The sequence below is a fragment of the Zonotrichia leucophrys genome, chromosome Z (assembly GCF_028769735.1).
Source record: "Zonotrichia leucophrys gambelii isolate GWCS_2022_RI chromosome Z, RI_Zleu_2.0, whole genome shotgun sequence".
NCBI classification, from domain to species: domain Eukaryota; kingdom Metazoa; phylum Chordata; class Aves; order Passeriformes; family Passerellidae; genus Zonotrichia; species Zonotrichia leucophrys.
The window spans coordinates 42,247,438-42,271,267 of NC_088200.1; the positions used below are offsets into that span (position 1 = coordinate 42,247,438).

General features: G+C 37.3%; 1 long non-coding RNA gene across 1 annotated transcript; it reads right to left on the reverse strand.

The window, feature by feature from the left end:
- Window positions 1–4,532: 4,532 nt before the first annotated feature.
- LOC135459891 (uncharacterized) lies at window positions 4,533–6,927 on the reverse strand. The gene is made up of 3 exons (XR_010443115.1): window positions 6,799–6,927; window positions 6,555–6,704; window positions 4,533–6,160 (listed from the first exon to the last, which is right to left on the reverse strand). It is a non-coding gene; the product is annotated as an uncharacterized LOC135459891 (long non-coding RNA).
- Window positions 6,928–23,830: the final 16,903 nt, after the last annotated feature.

The following is a 23,830-nucleotide window of genomic DNA, read 5'->3' on the forward strand; positions in this document are numbered from 1 at the left end:
ATCATGCAATGGTTGAGATTGGAAGTAACTTCTGAAAGTCGTCTGGTCTAATATCTCTATTCAAGCAGTGCCAACTAGAGACAGTTGCCCAGGCCCATGATTTCTGGTTATTTCTGAGATGAGAGCAATTCCTCAGTTTCGGGGGACTTCCCCGTGTTTTGGTTTGTACTAACTGCCTCTCATCCTGAGAGGTATACCTCTTAGCGTATCCTCTCAGCGTATACCTCTTAAAACAGTCTGGCTTTGCACTCAAACCTCAGGTATTTATATAGAATAAAAAGATCCCTCCTAAGGCTTCTCTTCTCCAGGCTAGGCAGTTATAACTCACTCAGCCTTGGTTTGAATTTCTCAAGCCCATCGCCTTCCTGGCCCTTCACTGGCCAGTCTCCAGAAGATCCATATTTTTTTGTTCTGGGAAATGCAGAACTCATCACATAACTCCAGTTATAGCCTAAACAGTGCTGAATAAAGAGGATCCCCTCCCTTAACCCGCTCAATACTTTCCCTGGAAAGGGGAAAATTATGTTTCTCAAGGCATCATTAACCTTCTTTTGACAAAGCCACATTAGTGATTCATGTCCACCAGGTCCCTGATGGCCCTTTCTGCCAAGTTTCTTTCCAGATCAGTGAGCCACAGAAGGCCCTCTGATGTTCAGGCCTCCATCCTCAGGTTCAGGACTTTGCAATTCCTCTTGTGCTTTCTGGAACCTCCATCACGAGGTTCCAGAAAGCACATTCCTTTAGCTCGTTGAAGTCCTTCTGGATGTCAGCATGACCCTATCAGCCACTCCTTCCAGTTTTACATCACCAACAAACTTACTGAGGGTACAGTCTGCCCCATTGTGTAGATCATTCATGAGGATGTGAAATAACGTTAGACCTAGTATTGACATCTGATATATACTACTAATTACTGGCCTGCAATTAGACTTTCTTATACTGATCAGAACTCTCCAGGCTCAGCCATTAGCAATTTTTCATCTCACCTCATTTTATGGTTATCCATCCCACACCACACACATAAACAGTTTGTCTGTGAGGATCTTACAGGAGACAGTGTCAAAGGCCTTACTGAAGCCCAGGTATACAATAACACCTGCTCCTTCACCCTGTCTATCAGACCAGGCATTTCATTATAGCTCTTTATTAGGCTGGTCAAGTGTGACTTCCCCTCCAGTCCATGCAGAGTACTCTTGGTCATCATCTTGTTCACCTGCCTAGAAATTTTTCTCATGTCTAATTTTTCTCATATTCCCTTCCCAGAAGGAATAGCTCAGAAAGTGAGCTAAAGCTGATTGATATGTTACTCCCTAGGTCCTCCTTCATGCTCTTCTTCAAGATAGCAGAGACATTTGCTTTCCTTCAGTCTTCGGGCACTTATCTCAATGCCATGATTGCCACCACTGATTAAAGAGTGTCAAGTGTGGCCTCAATTCCAAGCAACTTCCTCAGCACTCACAGGCCAAAGCATCCCATTGTGGCCCATGTATTTTATGTATGTCCATTTTGCTTAAATATTACCTGACCTGAACCTGATCCACCAAGGGTGCATCTTTGCTCTAGGCTTTCCTCCAGTCACTGAGTCTTTCTAATAAAGATTGACACAAACAAGATGTTCAGAACCTCAGAGTTTCCCATGTCTTTTGTATCCAGGCCTTCTTTACCACTGAGCAACAGTGATATCCATCTTTCTTTTATTGCCTGTGTACTTGTAGAAGCCATTCTTCTTGTCTTTGGCATACGTGTCCAGATACAATTTCATTTAGGCATTAGTTTTCCTAACTTTATCCCTGCTTGCTTGAAAAATTTTCCTCCATTCCTCCTAGGTCACCCAAGCTTGCTTCTATCCCTTGTATTCTTCCCTTTTTATCTGAGTTTGCTTAGGAGATGTTTGTTTACCCATAAAAACCTCCCAGTACTTTTGCCTAACTTCATGTTCATTGGGATGGGAGTCTCTTGAGCTTGAAGAAGCTGAGCCTTAAATATCAACCAGCATTCTGAAGCCACTCTTCCCTCAGGGCCTTATGTCATAAGACTTTTCTGAAGCTTCTGGGGTGTGAGCTTGCTTTTCACCTTTCTCACTGCCCCAAGAGTCCTGAGTTCCGCCATCTCATGGGCATAATCATTAGTGATTATGAGGAGCAACAGACCACTTCTCCTCGTGTCACTCAAAAAAGATTATCCTGAATGTCCTTCTGGGTTACCTGTGTCCGACTGTATTGTCCCACTACTAGATCCTGGGGTGTTTGATGTCCCTCATGAGTACCAGGGACTGCAGACAAGAAGCTGTTCCTATATGTCTATAGAGAGTCTCATCTGTCTGCTCTTCTAGGTCATGTGCTCTACAGCAGACACACATTATAATGCCACCTTTACCTGTCTTCTCCTCATAAATCCTAAACCATAAATTCTGATTTGTCTCTTCACCCATTCCCAGACAGAGGTCTGTTCTTTTCAGCTGATCTCATATACAGTTAATCTTCCCTTCCCTATATTCATATTTTTGCCTTCGTGAAGAGTCTCTATCCTTTGCAACACTCTATTCATTAAATTCAATCCATTTCAAGTAGGTCACTGAAAGAGATGTCACAGACAGCCCAGAGCAGTTTCCAGGCATGACTAGTTTGTCTTGAATGTCAATAACTGATAACACACCACTGAGACCAGAGCAGACTTCCATGAACACTGCTGGGATCGTACATGAACAGCTGCAGTGCAGGAAGATGTCTGTACAGAAGATTTTATAAAATCAGTCTTCAGTTCTGTAAAAAACCAAATAAACCCTAAACAAATGAACATTAACAAAAACACAATACACAACACAAAAAATGAAAGTACTGTAAAGTCAGTGTGGGTAAAATTGCAAATAGCCCAAGCTAAGCCTACAGATAAGAAAAGGAGAAAGACCTGTGAAGACTAATTTACCTAGGACATAGGAAAATGTGAGCTGTGAAGACAGCTATCAACTACAGCGCAATACCACTCATACTGGTATTTGTCTTGGACAAATTAGAGATGTGGACAGCTGGAGAATGGCAAGCTCTGACAACATCTGAGTGCTTAACTGCCATCAAGACATGATAACTGTTATGGACCTCACATGGCTAATAAGTCAATACTTTTGCAAGTGTTTACACAAGAGAATATTGTGTGGTGGAAAACAGTGTGAAAGAAAATATTAAAGACTTAAGGGTATTTTTACCTTCAATATCAATTCAGGCACTTCTCTTTTAGAGAAACCAATTGTCTTGGACAATATGTCATTATACAGTCTGGGAACTGTCCTGATTAAATAACAGTACTAAAGGTAAATCTTCTTGTGTAGAAAACTGTTATAAGAGACCACTTATGTATGTCAACAGTTTCCAGACTCCATTAGCAACAGAGATTGGTTGACAGATTTTCTTGTCAAAGTCCTTCACTGTACTAGTAGAAAATCAAAAAATGTGTATGACAGAATTCTCTATAACATTTTTCTTGCTAATATGTTCCACCAAGACACCTGCTGCTCAGGAGAGATGACCAAGAGCTAAGGAAATGGTACTGTGTACAAAACGGATAATTATTTCACTAACTGCAATGGGTAAAAATTCAGTTTGTGTTTCTTGATCTCCATGAATATCCTAAACACATCTGCAGCTTTCCATGTTGTGACAGAAGAGACTACCTTTCAGGATTACCTAATTGGTAATTACAGGTGCATATAAGAACACAAAAGCATTAGAATGCTGATCCAGATCTACATCTTGCTAAGACTTATGATCACACAGGTTCAGTCTCTTCAAGGCCTGTAATATTGACATGAACACATCCCAGTACAAAACACTTGTATTTGCTATGTTGTCTGGTAGCCATATTTTATCAGGCTCCAAGAGTATGCCAAAGTGACTCCTTTTTCTGGTCTTTGGAGCTGCTACTCCTAAACCACTTTACATGGTATTATGAGTCAGGAATGGGTACCTGGTGAAACCTTACCAGGGACCATATCTCTAAATTATTCTCTTTTCTTAAAGCAGGAAGTCAGCTTCCTAAAAGAAGAAAATGGATAATGTAAGGGTATGTGAAAAGAATGTGTCTGCTCCTTGATATATCTGGTCAGGGCCTTTATCAGTGAAAAGAGAAGTAATGTGAAAAGGAGGTCATGAGCAAGAACATACAGACAGAAACCTGACCAAAAAATCATAAGGGAGGTAGTGATGAGAACAAACCTGGCAAGCCACACTACTACTTCGTATGGATATGTGAAGTGTGATAATTTTCATTTATTTCAATCTGACCATAAGACTTAGCACCTATTCAAATCTGCATCATAAGACCACAGAGAGATACAACATCCTGAGACATAAAACCTGAACAATTAAAATTAGCAACAATGTGACATTAATGAGAACTAAACCTGGTCAGTTGCATTTACTGATGTGCTACCAAGAAACTGCAGGAAAACTGGGACTTTGCTACTGATGAAGACTAAATCTTAGGAACAAGATGTTGAAGGGGGCTCCGAGGGTCAACCCAAGCAAATGGATGAGGGGTAGGAGAAGCAGGGAGGAACAAATCAGAGGGTAGAAGGAAATGTGTCCAAGTGGGTGAACTGTAATATAGGTTTCATTCATATACTTGTCTGGCTGAACCCCACAACTGATCAGCACAGTCTGTCCTTTCTTTTTATATCTTCACATGAAAGCTTTTCTTTCTTCTCACTGAATATGTTCTTAACTATCACTCACTGTACCCTTACTCTCTCTTCTCTAGCAATGTGGAGTAACTGACCACAAGACTTGCGTGTGTGAGGGAAATTTGGTGCCAGCTACTAGAGGCAGACTGGAGTCAGAAGCTTGCAGGGGTTGTAGGCACACCTGGCCTGGTGTCTGCTACTGGAGCAAATTGGGAACTTTTAATCTCCAGCCACTAGGATGAGAATGCTACTATATGCTGCCTGAATTTCAGCTATGACAGGACTGGCATGAGCAGGTGGGCGGGTTGGAGTAGGCTCCAGAGGTCCCTTCCAACCCTAACTCTCTGTGATTTTGATTCTTGAGGTGAGTGAGGGGTTCAGTGCCAGCAGCTGCAGCAGCACTAAAGGCAAATGTGCCTGGTGCTGGCACATTATGTCTTCCCCCAAACATGTAGTGTCCATTCACCAGCAAACCTCAAGTCAAATAGACTGCAGTCTGGGAGGTTTGGATCAGGGTATCAGGCTGGTTGAGCTCTAAGGAACAAACCTCAGAACTCAAATCTACCATTTCTGAAAAAAAGTTATTACAGAGGTTGATGCAAATACTCATGCAGGTTAAGGTCTGAAACTAACTTTTTGAATTAGGCTCATTGATAAGTAGTTAATTTATATAGCATCCTCTTCTCTATAAGTATCTCTATAAGATATTTATTAAAAAGTTTTAAAAGACAAAATAATGGATTTAATTTAAAGAACTCCATAAGTGATTGGTTTACCTTTCAAAAATATGCAATATGTGCATCTTTTGGGGAGATTGGTTTTGCTTTTAGAATAGATAAGGACTCACACATATGCTGAACTTTGATTTTTTTCAAGTACTTACAGAATCTTAGAATTAGACTGTACTTTGTGTATGTGGCAGGGGTATGGTAGCAGGGAAGTGCATAGGGCTGCAAGGATGATGTTGTGAGAAGACACCAGAGGCTGCCCCCATGTCAGAGCTGACTGACTCCAGGACTAGCCTGTGGCTGGCCAAAGGTGTGCTGATCTGTAGTGTTGGAAGCTGGTGATAACATACTCAACATGGAGAAAACCACAGCCACAGCAGCTGTGAGAGAGAGCAGTGAACATATGTGAGACAAACAGCTCTGCAGACACCAAGGTCCGTGCAGAAGGAGGGGCATATGGTGTAGATCCTGGGGAAAACTTTGTTGAGGCAGCTGTGCCCCTGCAGCCCATGGAGATCCATGGTAGAGCAGAAATCCACCTGCAGTGCATGGAGGATTCTGTGGCAGAGCAGGTATGAATGACTCGAACAGAGCTGCAGCACATGAAGAACTCAAGCTGGAGTATGATCTTGGCAGGATGTGCCTCCTGTGGAGAGGATGCCATGAAGGAATAGGTTTTCTGGCAGGATCTGTGGTCCCATAAGTCATTAGAGCAGTCCAATGACCTATGTTGGAGCAGTTCTTGAGGAACTGGAGACTGTGAGAAGGACATTTGGAGAAGTTCATGAATACCTGTTTCCCATAGGTGAAACCCCACAATAGTACAGAAGAAGAGAAGTAAGATATTAAGTGCTTTAAGCTGACTATAACACACATTCTTCCTGCACCACTTGGGGTGGAGAAGTTAGAAAGAATGAGTGGAACAAAGATATTTTTAGAGTGTTCTTCCTTTTCATTATTCTACCATATTTCTTTTGAAGAAAATTAATTACCCCAAGCCAAGTCTGTTTCATTTATAGCAGTTATTGCTGAATTTTCTCTCTGTCTTATCTTGACTCACAATTTTTCCATTGTATTTTTTTCCCTGTCCTGTTGAGGAGGTGGAATCATAGAGTTTGTGGGCACCCAGCAAATACACAGGAACAACCTACCTAGCTGCTGTTGCTGAGGCTAGAAGGGACCTCTGGAAATCATCAGTCCAACACTCTGGTCATTGAGGTTGCAGTACTCTCTGGATGCGTCAGATCTCATGTATGCTAGACTAAAGACTCCTCAGCCCCTCTGGACCATCTGTTCCAGTACTTGCCCATCATGGAAAGAAAAAACAAAAAAGAAAAACAGGGATTTTTTTTCTGTTTAGCTAGAGTATCCTGAATTTCAGTTTGTGACCACTACCTGTGAGAAGTGGGTCCTTCTTCAATCCATCAAATATTCATACACATAGATAAGTGCCTGAGTCTCCTTTAACCTGAGCACTTCCAGCTCTCTCACCCTTGCACCATACTTCAAGCCCTTAAAAGCCACACAGATGTGTCTCATCAGGGCTGAATGGAGAGGACAGGATCACCTGCCTTAGCCTGCTGCCAATACTTTTCCTAATGAAGCTCAGGATGCTAATTTTCTTCATTGCCATATAGTGCATTGCTAGCCTTTGGTCAGCTTGCTATTGATGAGAACTTCAGGTTCTTTCCTGCATGGTGTCCCTTTCCTGCAGGAAAAAAGATCACAATAGTTTCACAACCCCGTGTAGACTGAAAAGGACTTGGTCACTTTGATGATACAAAAATTATTCTCACAGACTCACTAAATAAACTGGAAACTAAAGATCAATATACTCATGTTGTCTTAGATAAAGCTTCCCATGCTCCATAATTTTTTGGTTTTTTTTTTCTCCTTTACTAGATTCATATTTAAGCTGTGTTTGCCAGGTACCCCGAAATATCTGTCAGCAAGTTGTCTCAGCTTAGAAAGCAAAAAACAGACCCTTACAATAATGGTATTTTTACAGTAGGTAGATTGAGTATTGAAGATAAAACTTCTATAATTGAACATGGCTAAATCCATTATGTGTAGTCTCTCCCTTACAGAACAGAGCAATAAGCCACTCATCATTACCGCCCACAAGGAGCACAAATTATTTTATGGCAAGAAATGTATAGGAAAAAAAAAGAAAAAACAGTGTCAGAAAAATAACTTTATTTGTGAATGAATGATTTAAACTTCACAGAGGTCAAACCATTTGTAACTTGCCAGAAGAAATTTAACAGCCCTGCTCTCTTCTTTGTGACTTGATGTAAACTGACAGACACAGATGTGTCTGGAGTATGAGTCTTATGCCATTTACACCACGATATTCAGTAGCTGCCCTGCTTTAAACAAGGATTATACAGTGTGACAACCTGAACACAGCCAAGATGCTGCTGTTTCTCAGGAAAGCCAAGAAGAGCAAAAGTGATTCTCTTTCTGTTACTTCAGGGAAAAAGGAAACACTTGTCAAAGGACATGAGTAGGTTTAGAGGGCTACAGAACCTGAAAGGATTGCTGCTTTTGGCCAGACATCTGCCTTTTAAGAGAGCATCCCTTCCTGAGAATGCAATGTGGCTGAATGAGTCTAGGGAGAAGAGTTAATAAATGCTAAAACTACCTAGGTCAGGCTATAGTTCATATAATATTCTGCAACTTTCCCTTCAGCCAGTCAGAAACCTGAAGGAATAAAATATCTAATGTATTTCACATCCCCTCTTGGGAACATCAGACAAGGGATGGCTATAGTAGTATAGAAACAGAGACCAAATTTCAGAGCAAGAATATTTCTCTTTTGCTTATTGCCCTTGTTGAAAGTATGTGAGAGACATAGAAGCACTCCATTATTATCTTTTTGTATCACCTTCTCATTAAAATTCCCATTCCACAGGATTTTTCTTTCAGAATCTTAATAGGAACATGCACAAGAACAGACCTCTAGCAGATAAGCATCAATTTCTAGTCTAAATATTTTAAGCCCAGACTGCCTGATTCAAAAATGAAAATATCATTCCTGTCTCTGTATTTGTTTTCAAAGTTTTAGCTGCCTCTTCATCCATATATAAACTGAATCTAAACAAAGTCTGAACCTCAGTCTTGGTCTGCAAAGAATCTGAAGCACTTCAGTTGTGCTGTGATTTCACACCTTATTTTCAGTAATAGTTTAACAACTTACTGATGTAAATAGACAATAAATTATTTTTCGCCTGTTAAAGGAGTATATGGCTGCATAGCAGTGATATATCTAGGTGTTACTGTCGCAGCAATGTCCAGTATAAGATCAATTGTTCTTTTTGTGACGGTAACAGGAACAACGGTATGAAAAACATATTAATGGGGCAGTTCTTTTGTCTTTTCTTGCAGTATGAAGTGACAAATCTGTTTATCAAATACTGTTGAAAATCCTTATTTGATTGATAAGCATCATTTAAAGCAAGGGATGCTAAATTACAGACCTGAACCTGTAAACTGAAAACAAATTATTTAAATCTAATTAATTGAATTACCTGAAAAAAGAAGCCTGAGATTTTAAAAGTCTATCTGCAAAGTGTTCCCATTATATCCATGATCACATAACATAGACAAAGAGAAAAACATTAAAAAATATTAAAAGAGGGGCTAAATCCTCAACCTCATGACTACCTATTGCATAATAGTGTAGGCCTGAAAGGATTGCACCAATACAGAAAGAGAAAAATAATACTGAATCAGGGAAAAGAAAAAAAATCACTATTATATACTATTTTTTTTTTCTGGAGGGTGACTACTTTTGGAAACAAGAAAGAGCCTTTATTACATTGAAAGCTTTCAAATCTCTCACACTATGTCTGATTTAAGTCTCACAGTTCTTTAAATTCTCTTTTGATTTTCTGACACACAGCTGTAAGTGGATGGAGAGTTGTATTACGGCTGATCTTGTTTTCTCAAACTATTCTTCATTCTATACACTTTTGCTTAATAGCATAAAATGCTGCCAAGTTACTCATAGATGATCTGTGCACATCATTCTCTGATCTTTCTTTCTCACACTAGTATGAGAAAGATCCTCCAAGGATGCTAATAGATCTCTTTTCCTTATATTGCATACTCTAAAGTATATTTGGACTTTTGGTATCTCATATGAATTGCATCACTCCATCTGGATATTTAGTTCTGCCTCAGAAGTTCTCCTAAAACTCTTTTACTGAGTGCTCTGAGCAATGGTTTCTTCGCCCACCTTATTTTTCTGCATTTCTCTGGTACTTCTTATTAAGTACATCAAACCAAACTTTTAATCTTGAGACCAAAATGTTATCCTTTATACTCCATTTTTCATTTACATTTCACCTAACTTGACGCTACTTTTTAAGACCCTTCAAATATTTCACCTGCTCATATCTCAACACCTACCTTCAAATGATTTCCTCACAGTACGGTAGGGTATTTCACCTGCTCATTCTAATTACTTTCCTTAAAACAATCTTCCATTCTGTTTCTTTTATCTCTTTTGACAAAGTGCCTAAAGAAAATCAAGCTGAATATCCCCTTTGCTTACACAGCTGTAGCACTTTTAGCACCACAATAGCTGAGCAGCTTCTAACAGATATTGCTCATTAAACAGCAGATTCATCTCTGTGCTGATTAGAAAATAAAAACCAGAATTTACTTTTTTTTCCCCATGTCCCAGATCCTTGGCCATTTAACATTTAGACATGACAGTCCTAAGCTGGGGTTCTTTTTGTAGTTTACCAGCATTAGAATAAGTTAACTTTACTTATAATCCCTGACTCAGAATTATTAATATTTTTCTTTTAAGAATACCTACAAGAAGAATTCGGTAACAGGTTGTAAAAATCTTGTTTAAAATCTTGTTTAAAACATCATTATTTTTTACTGTATCCTGAATTATGTACACAATAACCAAAGTATTTAATAGGACTTCAGAAATAATATTTTAAGCTATGTCACAATTTTTTCAATGTCTTCTATACACAAGAGTGAAAGAAAAATTTTTACTGCATTTAAATGCTGCACCTAATGCAAGGAGATGGGACATATGGTGTTTTCTGTCTCACAAAGAAAAGATGATGTTGGAATATAACAGCATGTGTTATCAAAAGTCTTTTAATTTAAGAAAGTGCTTTTAAAAACTCCTCCTAGTCCCTTAGATCTCTTAGATTTATGACTTTGGTGACTAGAATTCAACACCTAAACATTATAATTCTGTGTTCGCTTTTTTCTGAGATTGTTCATGACTATGTTGATGAAAATGATCATATTCTTGCAGAAAAAAATGTGTTTTATGATTTGATTATTACTACAGAAGTAACTTCTGTGGCTTCAGCTTTAAAACATTTTTTTGGGAGGAGTGTGGGGGGAGCTGTTGCAAATGAAACAGAAGCTTTGGCAAGTTTTATTGGGCAGACTGTCTTGTTGAGTCAAGGGTTTCAGAAAAGGCCACATGACTTCCAAATCCCCACTCAGTGAGGAGGCCAGGGTGGCTGGATCCAGTCCTAATCCCAGATATGGTCAACAGTTTATGTCTAAAGGCTTATACAACTGTAATAGAGACTTTATGCAACTTTGTCCAGGATCAAAGATTGCACTCCAAATACATTTATATTAATAATTAATATAAAATTAAATAATTATTAAAATGTATAATAATGATAACAACTAGACAGAAATATTTCAATCAGTGGTGTTTACTGCATAGTATATGTAGCTAGAATTACTAGTATAGTGCACTATTTATTGAAAAATATTGAAGCAATGATATTAAATCTAGCAAAATTATATTTATGTAGAAATTGATGCCATCACCTATACCAATTACTATTGGCACATCTCTTTTGCTCCTCCTCAAGGAGTAATGCTTAGAGACATTACCACTCTAGGAAGGAAGCTCCACACACCCTCTGAGAAGGGGTGTGTTAGTAGTCCCTGCCATTGAAAATTGGGGCTGGGTGTTGTAGTGTGTTGTTAAGTTTCTTGTGTTATTCCCCCAATTTATGTATTGTTCCCCCCTATTATGTGTAAAATGGTTTTGTCCTCCCCAGTTTTCCCGCCACAGCCCTGATGTCCCTTAGGTTACTATGGTTACCCCTGCCCTCAGTCTGTGTCTGTCACCCAAGTTATATAATTTCTCCTGCCCCTTTTTCCCTTTTTAGTAAATCCTTCCTCCTCCCTGGGCTCAGTCAATCACCCCCCACTCCTCCTGGTTTTCCAGAACCTTCGTTTCCCTAGAGGTGGTGGTTGGCTGGGGTCCCGGGACCCCTCCCTTACCTTTTGATTATTGGTTTCCGTGGAGTGTCAGTTCTGTGAACTTCATCCCCTCACCTTTCCCGATTGGTTCCACCTGTACACACCCCCCTCCTTTATAATCCTGTTTCACCCCCCCATTCGGGGCCACTTTCCCGGCTGGTTTCCCCATGTTGGATTCCCCTATACCATCAATAAACCGACGTTTAACCCCCGGTGAAGTGGTCAGCTCCGTTCCTCGACAATACCAGCGGTGAGAGCCAGTCCGCAGCCAGCACAGTCCAAGGCCCTCAGATGCCGAGGGGTGCTGGCTAGTAATTGCAGAGAGGCGTTGGCCATTCGCCCTCAGCTAGGCGGACTTCGACCTTCGGGCCACGTACGCCCCCCCGCAGCTGGGCTTTTCTGGAATAAAGTGATGATCTGCCACTCATGTTTCTAGGCTGGCTGTGTCAGCTCAGCAGCTTTGGATAAGTGATTAGTACCATGATCTCTTGGTTCCCTTATTAGATCTGCCACACCTCAAGGTTGTGTGTTTCTGAAATATTGTTCTTCCTAATAATGTTTAACTTTGGGATTGATGAGTATCTTAAGCTACAATGGAAGATGTAACCAAAAGTATGTATTTTAGTACCATCTTCATAAGCTTCTTAAGGCCAGGTAAGGCAGAGTTCTTTATCTCCTCCATGACTCATTCCTGATAACTCGCTCGAGGTGCTGTCTCTGCCAATGGGCCATCAAGCCTCATTGCATGACTCAAAAATTACATCATCCCATTGTGAGATGCTCCACCCAGAGGGAGGAACCAAGAATTCCTACCCGGATATAGTATAAGGTTTGGAACATGGGCAGCCCTACCTACTGTTTTCCCAGAAGACAAGAGTACATAACCACCACTGGACCTTTAGAGAAAGACCAGGCCATTCTACAGGATCACTGCTTCAACAGAACCCTGTCCACCATTTAATCAGACTGCTACCACCACTCTGACTGACAGGGTGTCAGGTTGTATCCTGACTCTGTCTGTTTAAGCCAGCGTTTTCTGCCTTTGTTTTTATTTTCCTATTAAATCGTAGTTCTGACTTGAAATCTCCCACTGGTTTGTTTTGCACCTAGTACAATGAGTCAGTCTGGTTTCAGCATTCCCCAAGACCAAAAGAAGTGTGACCCTTTCTCCATTCATCATTGATAATTTTGTACATAGGATAAGGATCAAGTTGGTTCACCCAAACTCCAGGCAAAGCCCTGCTACAGGGTGAATATTGTTCCACAGAATAAGCAGTGTGCTCTCAAATTTAAAGCCTGGCATGGTAAGTGTACAGGTGGTAAAGAAGAGAGGACACAGCAAGCACTGGACTCTAATGATTCAAATTTAAAGATGCTACTGCAACTTAATGTTATCCTGCTAATGATTGGCTTTAATGGCCTTGAGAGAGATACTGATTTTCATGCTTGCCTTTCTACTGAAAGTATCAAAAAAAGAAGCTGACAATATAAGACAGAAAGAAAGTATAACAAGGTAGAAAATATAGAAACTGCACAGCAAGTATAAAAAAACAATAAAAAAGGACTACAATAAATGAGGCATCAAAAAGTTGATTCCAAGCACACACCTAAAAATATGTCAGTGCTTCACAGCTGTCAGATTTCTGCTTTGAAAGATGCTCTGTTATTCTTTAAGCATAACGATGGAATAAGGAAGAGATGAGGGGGCTTTCTACACTAAACTTGGGAAGGTTTCCCCAGAACATATAGTTGCTTGACTAGCTGCACAGACAGGACACAAAGCTATCATATCCTCAATTCTTATGGATAGGTATTATGGCAACTTGAAGATTTTATCATCATGCATATCAGTATCTACTCAGATTTATTCACATCTAGAAGAGAAACTGAATTTTAGAAATTAACATTGTATGGAGAGCTAAAAAAAGTCTGTACAAAAGACAATACCTGGACTTTGTGAACTAAGTAACTTTTATTTTAAGCTCATAAAATGTACCTAACATTAAATTAAATAGTCATCAGTATTGGTATCAAAAGGCAAGGGTATTGCCATAGAAATGGTAACATGATGCATGATTTTGCAGTGAGATTCCAGTCTCTTTACAATCATCTTCATGTACTGCAAAAACTGATTATTTCTTCTTTTTTTTGTTTTTTTTCAGAAGTTCTTTTAATTAAAACATTCTTGGTCTTTGTGGGATTTTTTTTCAAAATCAACATACTCTCAAAAATGGTCACTTTTGAATTTTCTTCAAATATTGTCTGAAAAGTAGCCAACCAAAGACTGATTTTAAATGTTTTACAGTCGTGGCTTACAGCTGCAATTTTTTTCACTTTTTCTGTAAAGAAAAAATTATCAAATCTCTTGTCTTAGTTCCTCATATGCAAAGTGTTTATAGTTTAAGTGAAAAGGTATTAATCAATACAAGTGATTTAATCTAAGTTTTTAAATCTAAATTTTTAGATCCTCTCAGTAGCAATATTGTTTTATTGGCTGATATGATAATTGATTTATCTTCTGACACACAAAGTAACAAGAAAAGAATGAATTTAGTGCAAGCTCTCTTCTTCCCAATTAAGAATTCTAATAATTTGTTTAAATTATGCCAAAAATATCTAGAGGTTAATAATGGGGTGAATTCTTAATTGCAATTCTTTCTTGCCTCTTGACATAGACAATATTCACTGTTAAACTTTAATTTGCTACATCAAATTAAATTGTTTGCCTTGAATCCAGAATTGTCTTTATGTTTGCTTAATGGTGCTTTTTCTACCCAGAGATATTTGGCATACATTAAGGAAAACTATTATATAATTCACCCTGTGCTCCTTTAGTAACTATTTAGGTGCCTGTCAACACGAACACTCTGTACTCAACTGGCAAGTAGGTAAAATAAACCGTGAGTCAGAGTCTCTTCTTGCTTACCACGATGCAAATTAGGTATGTAATCAGTGAAATTACATTTTTGTAAAAACGAGTAATCTAGAGGAGAATTAGTCTGACATAACTCTAGTATTATCAAATTCTTACACAGAGAATTATGTTTTGGAAGTAGAGCTCTTCCATGGTTTCGGAATTTTCTCTTCAAAAGAATGTCTTAAACCTACATCTGCTCAAGACAAAATCTATCCCTTAGTCATTCTACGTCTGCACAGAGCATGGTATGACAGAACTGTGTTCTCATCTGAAAATTTCAATGGAAATTAATAGGTTTGCCAAAAATAGACTCAATGTAATCTACCAAGAATAGAAGAAAAAAATACTTTACAACCTTTTACGGGGGAACTTTGCCATTACAGAAGTCTCAAAATATCCTGTATCTGAAAATGTTTTCTGCTATTCAGAAACTTTGCAAAAAACTAAACCATTATTTTTGTGGATTTAATTTCAGAGAACAAAATTAACTGCAGCTATTTTTATATGTGTTTTTATAGTTCCTTTAGGGGGTATTGAGCAATTGGAACTGTTTCATCTTTTAACTAAGAAATTGTTTATGCCAATGTTATTTTATAGGTTGGATTAGGGAAGAAAAGAGTTTAGAAAGCAGTACATCACACTGCCTTGCACTGAAGTAATTGGACTTGATTAATTTACTCAGCATTAATAATGAAAATAAATGCCTACAGATCCCAGTAATCCAAACAATAGTGGCATCTAAAGAATTTTGTGCATCTACAGACATATGCCAGGCATAATGCCATTAGGGAAAAAGAAATCAATTCAATTTTTATGCTTGATCTAGATTTGGTGGCAATTCATTGATAGTCAGGAATATGTATATCTTAGTGTGTATGAAAAAGTTATGGACATGCTTGTTTGCTCAAGGTTTACTGTGTGGTTACTGTGATACATTTATTCTATTAAAAGGAAGGTGTCCAGGAAGCACAAGTTTGAATTGCCCAGGATGAACACAAAAAACTATCTGGCCTTTTGAGATAGAGAGAAATCCTTTTGGTCTAACTAACTGACCATGAACAGAGACAACAGCTCTAGAAAAGAGAGCATACAGATGGCTCATAGAAGTGTAGGGCACCTCTGAAGCCAGCATGGTATGAGATTAAAAAAACGTTTCCTAGGAACACGGACTAGACAGGGTAGTTATCAACCAGGAAACCACCTAAAGATGCCAAATTGCATTGCACAAGCTGAGGGTGAACCAGCCTGGCAAGGGTTGTTCCCCCACAAGGGGAACAGGGCAGAGCAGACAGGTAACATGGGCCTTCTTTTTAAGCCCTCATTCAGATTGTTTCAAGGCAGCACATAAGGATTTGCTATATTTCCAAGTAATTCTGATTTTGTTTAGGATGAAATTGTTCAAATAAAGCAGAGGTTTAAAACACAGGCTTTTTCTCTGATGTATTTGCCTTAAAAAGGAAAAAAAAATAAAAAGGAAGGTCAGCTCCAACTTGAGGATCACAGGGGTCTCATCACAGTATATATCTGCAAGAAGTTTATAAAGAAATAAATCTTACACAGTATAAAATTTAACAATTGGTTAAAGCACAGGAGAGATATCTTCATATCTCTGCATGACTACAGACCTCTTTCATATCTAAGAACAAATCACGCAGCTTTCTGCGCCTTAGGTCTACATAACACGTACTAGTGGTTTCCCCCTTGTATAAGTTTGCTTTTATAAGTTTGTAGATACTCCAGCAGTGGTGTCCAAGTTTAAACTGTAAAATGGGTAAGGAAAGAGAGATGTAGAAGTTGAAAAGATTGGGTGGTGTTTTAGAAGGCCAATGAAGAAATGTACTGACTAAGAAGCCCTAGTCCTTTAAAAGTTATCTTGCCTGTCTAGTGATGATAAAGTTGTGGGCAAACAACTTCAGGGTCAAAACTTATAAAGTGCAGCTTTGCATAGGAAACAGGTTGATTTTACAAACGACTGGGAGAAGCTATTTTAATCAGAAATGGTGTGAACAACACAAATATGACTATTCTCCTGAGTGCTATCACATCCCACTTGTTAGTACAGACTCTGCCAAAATAAGATGTGTTATAATAGAGAGAAAAATAATAAGTCCACATTATGCTTTTTTTAAGAAATGAAGTTCCCGACTGTCCCCTGGCAACTTCTTTGTTCCAATCACTTAGCTGACAATATCTCCCTCAGTGTCCACTGTCCAAATCTTATTATTATTATTTACAATTTGTGTTATTGCAGAGCCAAAATTTCCAGTCATAGACAAATACTTTATGAAGCTAAGCATTACACATGCATTACCAAAAAGAATCCCTAAAGAGCTTCCATTCTAAACATTAAACCAAAAACAAGGGATCTGCCTATTTAGTTTGCAGAAAAATTTAGTTCGCTCTCAAAGGATTTTGCTTAGAAGCAGTAGGCAAGGGGTAGACAAGTCATGGGCAGTAGAAAAACAAAAAGAAAAGAAAAAGGAGAAGACAGAATGAGTATCCTCTGGGAATTCTTCACATTCTTCTAGCTCTGCCATTTTGGGAGTCATTTATAAAGATAATTTTAATGTGCATAATTACTATAGAAGGTGACTATTGCAGGCGTTGGAGAACCTTTTGTGTGCTTGCAATGTAATTTTTATTATGGATATTAAAAATGTTATTAAAAAACCTGTCAGGTATGATAACATTTAAACTTGTTTAAAAAGACACAGAGATTCATTCACATCAACACTGAACAAAGAACCTGTATTTCACAAGCACTGAACTGTGAGGAGCTCAGCCCCACAGAGACATGTAACAGAGAGACTGATGGAGTCTGCAGCCAACAGGAGTAACTGGTTTTGTAAGAAAATACTAATGAACCTCTACTAAGGCTGCAGGAAACACCAGGAATAAGGAAGGAAATACACATATGGTCTTTTCCTTTAGGTATTTATGTCTCTCTCTGCTATTTATATTTTGGGAAGAGAATATATGTGTCACTACATGTCATCATTTTCATAATCTCCAAAAGGAAAATCATATAGATAGGCAGTCTTTCTGAACAATGACATTAAACACAGATTTTGAGTGGATTAAGATAATCATTCAACCTCCCTCTCAGACTTTCAATGGAGGGAAATGGGATGAGTGAAAGGGGATTTTAAGGGCATAGGCTATCTTTGTTTTGTTAAGTAAAATGTTTCTCAAAGAAATCCAAGAGACTGCCTAGCAATTCCTTTACAAAACTGTCATTCATTGGGAGTAAAATTTCATTAACCAACAAAGACTCCTTGATGTCTGAGGTTAGGAGCCTTCTGAAGCCAAAAAAGATATCACACAATGTCTGAACTAGAAAGTGCATAATCACCAGCATTCCACTTAAGAAATCCAAAGCATTAAATTCTCCCTTCTGTAAATCAAGTATTAATCACCCATATCAAACACTCATTACTGCTCTGCACCACTATTTTAAAGGATATCATAAATTCATAGACTTTCGCATATCCATTTGTCTACCAATCCTTCAAGTACACAGTTCCAACTGTGTACCAAAAAAAAAAATTGAAAAAAAAATTATACAGCTTGACATAAACTGATGACAGAGTCACTTGGAGATTTTGATACAGTTCCATACTGCGGCAGTGATATCATCTGCTGCTTAGATTTCTCTTAGATGGATCTTTGGCATAAAATACAATCTAGCCTGTCTCTCTGTAAAGCTCAGTGAATAACTGAACATAAACTTAAAAAGTAAAATCCAAACTTGATGTTCACAGATGGGTGTTTCAAACATAGGGATTTGGATGAAACACTGCTTATCCTGGCTATTGCCAAATCTTTCAATAATTAAATTTTCCACTTGAAAATAGAGAAAATATTAACAACCTTTCTTTGGAAAGAACAGTTGAAATTAAAATTGAGACAATACCAAATAAAAACTGCAAAGTACCTCAGCACTACAAAAGAATACATAGGGAGGACAACATTGATAACTGTCAGCCAGAAAAAGGTCTTTCATAATTATTTTTCCTTTATATTGTAATAACGATGAAATCACTGAAAATGGTGTTTGTAGGTGCAATGTGTTATAAGTAAATTCTACAAATTCTAAATCAAAAGGTTTTGATGCAGAAAAAGTGAGCACTGCTCTGGGATATTTACTCTTAGAATTACGCCCACACATCTGTGAAAGAAAAGTTCCATGTAATTAATGTAGAATATCAGAAGAACTTGGTAAGAATGAATCCTGCGCACATAAAAAATGGTTGTCCAATAAATGGCTCACAGTCTACAAATCTAGAATTATTCACAGAGATTTTTTTTTCCCTTAAAATTTCCTCATGTGCTAGGTGTTCACTGAAAGACAAAGTCAATTACTCACTTTAATCTAGTTCCTCAGGTGGGCATTGTTGTTTTGGCAATGAGTGTAATGCTACTAGTCAGATATAAATAAGAAACTATTTTTCTAAAATTTTCCCCATGGAAAAGCAAATTACAGGTTATTTCATTTGAAGGAGATAGTTCAGTACTAAGTTATTTTCTGGAAAATTTTATTACACAATAGAATGAAATATCCCTAAAATTATTTGGAAATGTAGAATCCCTGAAGCTACGTTTTTCAAGCAAACCTTCTGCACTTAACTGAGGCATGTTGTCTAAATCTACCTGTAGATAGTACTTATGATATGCAAATACAGGTGGCAGATTTTAACATTCTGATTTCCAGAAGATAGAGAAATAAAATTGCATCATACTATCTACCTTAACATATTTACAAATATAGGTATTATTTGCCCAACAAGCAATTTATTGTATTTGATCTGAATTTTGTAATAGGCATCTGCCTGTTTTGTTTATCTGACTTTTATTGCATTATCTAACATGTAAACAGAGCATCTGCATTCCTATTCTGTTTATGAGCAGGTTTTGAACTGAATTAACTCCATTACCTCTCTTCAGAATACAACTGATTCAATTGGTATTAAGGGAAATTGGTATTAAGATCATCTGCTTATGAAAATTCAGAGCATGGAATCTAGAATCAGTCAGAAGTAAATTCATGAAGACACATTATAGGTGTCAAATTCTCAGCATTATTCTGCTTTGCTCTACAGGTTTACTCTAATTTGCATTGTGTTCCTTGATAATGTAGACATGGCAGCGACTGCCTCTTTTAGGAGAGGCTTTACCTAGAAATAATTTAGAATGAGAAGCAACAACTACTTCATTATCTGTGTGTCAATTTCTTTATCTAGAGAATTCATCTCATTTGGCATAGAGACATCATTCAAAGGTGTCACTCAGTAAAGCAGGATTGTTTGCACCCAAAAAAAAAAAAATTAGAGGAACTGATCAGTGTTCCTTTCCAGACAAACAAATTACAATTTTTTTATTGGGAGAATTCTTGGATGTATGCATGGGTTGTGTAGTAGTAACTGCAGATAACATAATTGCATGGGAACCAAAATGGAATATATTTACTTTTGTTTTCATAAATGCCTAAGTTCTTGAACAAACATAAGGAGTCAGTATTTCTGAATTTTCTGAACTGTGTTCGTGTCACAGAGAGACTGGACTCACAAGGACTGCTCAAATAATACCAATGTGACAAATTTCGAAGGCTAAATACAGTGAAGGCAGTATTTAATTTTCCATCCTTTAGCTATCCCTCTACTCAGACTCCAATACAGTTGCAGGAGAAAATTCCAAGCCAATGCCAGCTGAACTGTGTGAGATAAAGTGTGGTTGAGCAGATCATGCCTTCCTAGTGATACTATTGATTCTGTTTACACAGATCATTTAATGAGAAGCCTCTTTTTGTGACTGGCATTGCTTCATTCCTAATGGCTCAAAGAAATTTCTTAAGAAATTAATTATTTTCTTTTCATAGAATTGACATAATGGAGTATTCTGGAAGTAACACAAATGGCAAGTAGGAATTATAAATTAAGAATTCGGTGCATTTCAAAACTCCCTTAACATATGCATTACTAAATCTTGGTGTTCTCTCTCCTTTTAACTCTTGTAGAACACAGATGTGAGAAGGCATGAGTATTTTCAGTAATTTCTCTTAAGGCAGTACAGGCAAATTCTGTAGTATGTCTGGAAGCAATGGCTGAATAATTCTATTATAATTATATTCCTGTATCAATTTTACCTTTCAATGTGCTATTCCAGGTAATATGGTTTCCATGCTGTGGTTACTCAACACTCCTCCATTAAACACACAAAAATACATTGACAATGACAAGTTTTTGTCCAAACAATGTTGGATGAGTTCCACCACTCTGTCTTCTAACAAACAGCTTCAAAATACGTGGAGAAGGGGCTATAGGTTTCAAGTAAGTAACTATGCAAGTTAAGTGAAAGGCTACAGTACTTGTAGTACTTCAGCATCTCTGCCTAACACTTTTGTACTTCCTCTTTCTCTTTCTTTTTCTTTCTTTCTTTCTTTCTTTCTTTCTTTCTTTCTTTCTTTCTTTCTTTCTTTCTTTCTTTCTTTCTTTCTTTCTTTCTTTCTTTCTTTCTTTCTTTCTTTCTTTCTTTCTTTCTTTCTTTCTTTCTTTCTTTCTTTCTTTCTTTCTTTCTTTCTTTCTTTCTTTCTTTCTTTTTCTTTTTCTTTCTTTCTTTTTCTTTCCTTCCTTCCTTCCTTCCTTCCTTCCTTCCTTCCTTCCTTCCTTCCTTCCTTCCTTCCTTCCTTCCTTCCTTCCTTCCTTCCTTCCTTCCTTCCTTCTTTCTTTTCAGTTTTTTTTTTGGTTGTTTTTGGTTTTTTTCATTATTAAAAAATTTTGTGTTTTAATAGACCACTTAAACATACCTCATAAAAGGGTAATTGTGAGCAGATGTGTTGTGAGTCAATGACACCAAGCCTAACCTAAAGTACTGTATCATAGGCCTTTCGTTTCTAATGCATGAGGAAATTTAGTTACCATGGCTATAATTACCATAATTTTACACCTATTAATTTTGTCTGTAGCATTCATTTCCATAATCTAGAATTTTAAACAAAAACATGATCTTCACTTTTGTTGCTGGCAAGAACAGAATTATTATGAAACTCCTAAATGTCTCTATTTCTGCCTTTTTTGAATGTCTCCAGACACATTCCTTCTTATTAAATTCAAGCATCTGTGAAATGGCCAGACAGCAAGAAGATAAAAGCAAATGTGAAGCAACCTTCATCCATGCTGAGTATATTATAAACAGGTTTCCAGTTGAAGTTAAAGAGCAAATTAAGAAATACCTAAGGCTATAATTTACTAAAAAACATGTTTCTTAAATTTCTGACAGTTTCATTTAGCTGACTAATTAAATTGGCTTGTAGGCATTTCAGTAACATAGTCTTATAACCGCATAATCATTTGGAAAGAAAATGTAGGTGACTTTTCTGTGGAAAGATGTTAGCTAGCTTACGTCTCCCCCACTGAATATTTGATCAGTATCAACTAGTCATACTTTATTGAATCAAATGAGAATGTGAAGCTTTAGTTAAAGTAATTTTAAAAATGCACATGCTAACAGTCATATGAGATAAAACATCAAAATACATGCTGCCAAGGAAAGTAAGTATTCAGGATTTCAAATACACCTTTAGAGGTGTATTTTGTAGGTCTAGTAAAAAAAGTTAGCATGATAAAAGTCAATATTCTCACTGAAATCAATCCAGTATCACCAAACTGCAATAGCTAGCATTCGATACAATCAAACTATATAATCATAGTTTATTTGGTTTTTAAATTGGAAGTTTAAAATATTTTAAAGGGTGCATTATGTCTATATGGTACATAGATTCCAAGAATTCTGTAAACAAAAGGCTTTCAACTAAGAAAGAACTTGATTTGAATGAAAATTTAAAAAGATTCCTATCCTGTCTGCATTACCTCACATAAAGAAACACAACTGAAATAATTTTTAGAAGAGTGAAATTTATTCTTCCTTCCAGCTTTTGAGGGTAAATAAAATTGAGCACCTTCATCATTCCACTAAAATCATGACAGCTACTTCCAAGCAATTTTGCAAGCACACAATCCACTGCTGCATCAGAAAAACTGTACCATGAAACATCCTACAATCTTTTAAAAGTATAACACAGATTAAGTCCTTGGTAATGGTCAAAACATTGATATATTATCTTTACTTCTTGAAAACAGCTTAGTATCTTGCCATATAAGAGAGAAAGCACCTGACAAGTTTTAATAATGGTTTTCTTTCACTATGACTGTGTTTTTGCTTTCAGAAAAAAAAAAAGACAATGAAAGAGAAAATGTTAAGAGCCACAATTATGTGATTATTTTACAAAGCAGTAGTTCTTTATCATTGAAACAGAATTGTTGTGTATCCCAGGCAGGTCACAACAAACCAGAATAGGAGCAAATTATATTTTTGTATGAGCAATAATGGGAAAGTTTTGAGGGTTTTCTTCATTAAAAAAAAAAAAAAAAAAAAAACCAAAAACAACACAAAAAAACCAAAACCAAAAAAAATCCAAACCACAACTATGACAAAAATCGAAAAATTAAATTAGCAAAAATTTCTATTCTTAGATAAGACAATATTGTGGGCATTGCAGGAAAATACAGCAAACACCATTTGTGTATTAACTGAGTTAATCAACTGATTCAAGCAAGATTTCTCTGCAGGATAACTATTTAAAATCTATTAACTAGAATTAAGGAAGGTAAAATGAACAACTTTTATTTAGCTATGTCCATGATTATGTTAAAATTATTAGGATTCCATGATTACCGATAAAAACATAGTGCAATTTCTCTTCCCCGATCCAAAATTTGTCTACACTATCATGCCCCTCTTTCAGAAGCCACAACATTTTCAATATTTTTTAATATAATGTGATAATGCTATTTATTCTCCAGTAGCAGACACTCAGTTTCAAGCCTGCAAGAGTGCACATGACATATTTTATTCCTCTTGAGCTGCAGCTCAACATGAGGGGAAAAAACTGCTATGATTGCTGTTATTGCTGCTACCTCAGAAGATCACAAGAGATATGAGGTTAGTTCAGCTTAAAGGAATTGTGCAGAAAGCAGCTCCAAGTCACCTTTGCTTCTCTCAACTCCAAACTTTGAGAGCAGATAGTGTAGGTTAGAGTGACTTTGTTTGGAATCTCACCGGCTAGATACGTGAGGACAGGGAGAGAACAGAGTATGGCTGCTCTGGCACCTGCTGCCTGCGTTGATGCCTTCTCCTTACTGTGCTGTACTTGGCTAAATTACCTCGGTATTCAAATATTAACTTGTT